The sequence below is a fragment of the Myotis brandtii genome, unplaced genomic scaffold (genome assembly GCF_000412655.1).
Source record: "Myotis brandtii unplaced genomic scaffold, ASM41265v1 scaffold550, whole genome shotgun sequence".
Taxonomy (NCBI): domain Eukaryota; kingdom Metazoa; phylum Chordata; class Mammalia; order Chiroptera; family Vespertilionidae; genus Myotis; species Myotis brandtii.
Genome location: NW_005370043.1, coordinates 3,939,478 through 3,943,244, shown reverse-complemented (window position 1 = coordinate 3,943,244; position 3,767 = coordinate 3,939,478). Strand labels below are relative to the sequence as shown.

The following is a 3,767-nucleotide window of genomic DNA, read 5'->3' as shown; positions in this document are numbered from 1 at the left end:
GGACGGCCTGAGACCTCGCCTCCGCCTCGGGAGATGCCCCCTTTCCACCAGCCACCGCCCGGCCCCACCGCCTGCAGCCCCTAGAAGTTGGCAGGTGCCTGAGCCCGGGTCCTCGCACCGGGTGGGAACCGTGGGCCTGGCAGTGAGCTGGTATTTTAGACATTTGGGGAGGTCTGCCGTTTGCTAGATCCTGAGTCCCCGAACTCCCCAGTCTTGGAGCAGCAAATGGCAAAGCGAGTGCTTCTTATTAGTCACCACCCGAACGCAAGTGGGTTCTTCAGAGTCACCCGGGAGCCCTTCCCCACGCCACCCATTCCGTTCACAAGGGCACCAATCGGAAGGGAGAGCCAAGCAAAACCCACTGAAGTCTAGACCTGCTGGCACGCCCCCGCCCCCCAGCCACACGGAGCTTTCAGGCATTTGAAATGTGGTTAATCCAAATCCAGGTGGGCCATAGTATGAAATACACACCAGGTTTTGAAGACTTATACTAGAAAAAGAATGTAAACTGTCTCAGTAATGTTATATGAATTACACGTTGAAGTGATAAGATTTTTGATACATTGGCCTAAATAACATATTTTAGTGTAACTACAAGAAAATTTAAAATTATACATCTGACTTACATTTGTGGCCCGCATTATTTTTCCCTGGGACAGCACGATTTGGAGGGGAGAGAGGAAAATGCTTATTCCTGTCGGTGTATTCTGTACCCCTAAATTCTGGTAGGAAGGATTTGAGGGTTTTATTTTGTATTAACATCTTAAGACCCATTTTTAGGTAGAAAGAATGAATGAGAAATCAACTCTGGAAATTATTCAACACCTTAGCATAGTCTAGAAGAGGTGTAGGGAAGCAACTACATTGCATTATGGCGCCGCAGAAGCATCATGTAACAAGGTCAGGCCCGAGTCTGGCTTTGCCCTAGAATTACTTTTTGATCTTAGCAAAACAACAACAGAAAACCCCACCTATGTTGGCCTTTTAGTGTTCTCAGTTTGTAGCAGAGATAATGCCTCTGCCTTACTTTCGAGGGATAAATGAGATGATCCCTGTAAAATGCTTTGAACTCCACTAAGAAAATTCTCAATAATAGTTACAGGTCAAATCCTGTTACAAAAAAATACTCAAAAAAAAAAAAAAAGGCACTGTGTAGAAAAAGATTTCTAAACTCCAGCCAGTGGTTTACTTATTAAAAGCAATATTTGCTATGACATTTCAGTACACCTAAAGAATTTAGACCATCGCTTTGAGATCATTGTAAAGAATTGTACTTATTCATACTGTTATAAGGCTATTGAGGTGGGAACTCTGCAAATTGAGGTAATATCATCAACTTAGCATTTATTGATTTTGCTATACTGTGTACTGTGAGGGATGCTGGAAGACAGAAATAAATACTGTATATGGCTCCTATATTTTGTGTTCAGATTTGTGTTAGACACATTTGTAATTTCTTACTGTGTGACTGTTTTTTAACTGTTCCTTTACACAGTAAAATTGAGTAATGTATCCACATTGTACCTAGATTTTAGTGGAAAACTTCAAGGCTCAGAAATTGTTTAATTAATCCAGTATAAATCAAATCAGTATTAAAATCCACAATCACACCAGTGCAACTTATTCTTTTACCCCATGTTACCTTTATTGATGGAGAAATTAAATAATCACTACAAAACATCAAATCACCCTCTTTCACACCCAAATTAGACATTAAGTGAATGGTTCAAGGTAGAATTGATGGTTTAGTGATTGCCCCAAAAAATCCAAAGTACTCACTATGCAGAAAGGCAAAGCCAAAATGGAAAATTGGAATATATTCTGTTATCATAAGAGCTTTCCATGTATTGTTCCACTTATTCCTATCAACAACCACATGAGGAAGATACTATTAACCCATTTTGGGCAGAAGATGAAACAGGCCTATGATCACATGGTTCCTGGATGGAAGAACAGGTAGGTATTAAATCCAATCTAACCCCAAAGCTTGCTCTGAACCATGCCTTCACCATACACAGCAGAAAATGGAATAAGGGACCTCTAAGGTCCCTTACAACTAATAAAGACACACCTAATAATACTATACCTCTGACTATCAAGCAGCCCGGTATCTAAATAAAAGCTGTTTCTAAGCAAATAAATTAGCTCCTGTCTCAATTACTTTTGAAGAGTTAACCATGTAGACTTACAACCCCTAATGCTTTTCATAATCTTTAAACTGATTTGTAGGAACTGATGTATCTTGCAAAAGAACATTTAACTAAAGTTAGTGTAGTAATTCCTTCATTTTGCTTCAGCGTCAGTTTCTTCTGTTGAATTTAAGTAACAATGTATGTATGGTATGTATATTAGCCTTTTGGGAACTTTGTCCCCACTTGTATGTATGTATAGATGGATAGATATAGTTATTTCTAGGTAATATAATTTTTGGATTTTACTTTGTACTTTTTCGTATTGCTTGATTTTTTATAAGAAATATATATCACCTTTATAAAATTAATAAAGTCTCTCAAAAAAGAAGAGTTGTCATGATTCCAAACACACCATGCTACAAGAGAGTTGGAGGTTTGAAGCCTAGATCATTGTCAGAGTTTTTATCTGGCCACCTAAGTTTCTTCAAACTTTATTTATTCCATTTAAAATGTGGAATTATTTACTATCATATAATAGTAAAATTAAGAACAAATTAGAGTATTAGAAGAAATAAGAGGCCTAACAGTGAATGCTATATCTGTAAACATTTGAGCAAGTCATAAATGGAAGGATAGAGTCTAAACTGTTGTTTTCAGAAATTATCTATCAGGTTGGTGGTTTATATCCTGAAATTCTATTAGAAACACCATCAGCCCTAGCCGGTTTGGCTCACTGGATAGAGCATCGGCCTGGGGACTGAAGAGTCCCGGGTTCGATTCCGGTCAAGGGCATGTACCTTGGTTGCGGGCACATCCCCAGTAGGGGGTGTGCAGGAGGCAGCTGATCGATGCTTCTCTCTCATCGATGTTTCTAACTCTCTATCCCTCTCCCTTCCTCTCTGTAAAAAATCAATAAAATATATTAAAAAAAAACAAAACACCATCAAGATCTCTGTTTTTTTATAAATCCACTCTCTGTGTCATATCAACTCTGGAAATTAAGAGATAAAACATTTTTATTTCATATGAAACAATTTAAAGTACTGTTTAAAAATAGGTACTTTATGCAGAAAAGATTAGAAGTAAAGATGACCAAATGCTAGAAATGAATGCTTATGGCTTATGACAGGTGGAATTGTGGGTAGTTCTTTTGCTGTCACTTTACATTTTTCTGCATTTTCTAAGTTTTTTGCAGCGAGCATGTATTACACAGATAATCAGTTCAGAACAAAAAGCCCAAGAAGTGTTTACACCCAAATTGGAGTATTAGAAGAAATAAGAAAAATAATTTAATTAAGCTAGTTCATTTTAATATTTTAAAAGTTTATTTTATAAATATCTCATGCAGAAGAATTCCCAATAATTTATCTTATACTTCACCTTCAAGGAGGTGGAGCATAACTCCTCCAACAAACACACACACACACACACACACACACACACACACACACACACACGGCTGCATATAGTGACTTTCTTCCAAAGAGTACAATATGGAAAGGGAAGGGCGGTGTGGGAGAGTAGCTTGATAATGGAAAAGGCTGACAAACACTATTTCAGCCAGGTGATCAAGTTCAAAATCTACAAGTCATGTTGATAGTAGGTGCCCTTGATATGGTAATAAAAATGGTACTT

At 38.0% G+C, this 3,767-nt stretch overlaps 1 long non-coding RNA gene across 1 annotated transcript; it reads left to right on the top strand.

The window, feature by feature from the left end:
- The first annotated feature begins 6 nt into the window (after positions 1-6).
- LOC106728175 lies at positions 7-2,064 on the top strand. The gene is made up of 2 exons (XR_001364446.1): positions 7-94; positions 327-2,064. It is a non-coding gene; the product is annotated as an uncharacterized LOC106728175 (long non-coding RNA).
- Positions 2,065-3,767: the final 1,703 nt, after the last annotated feature.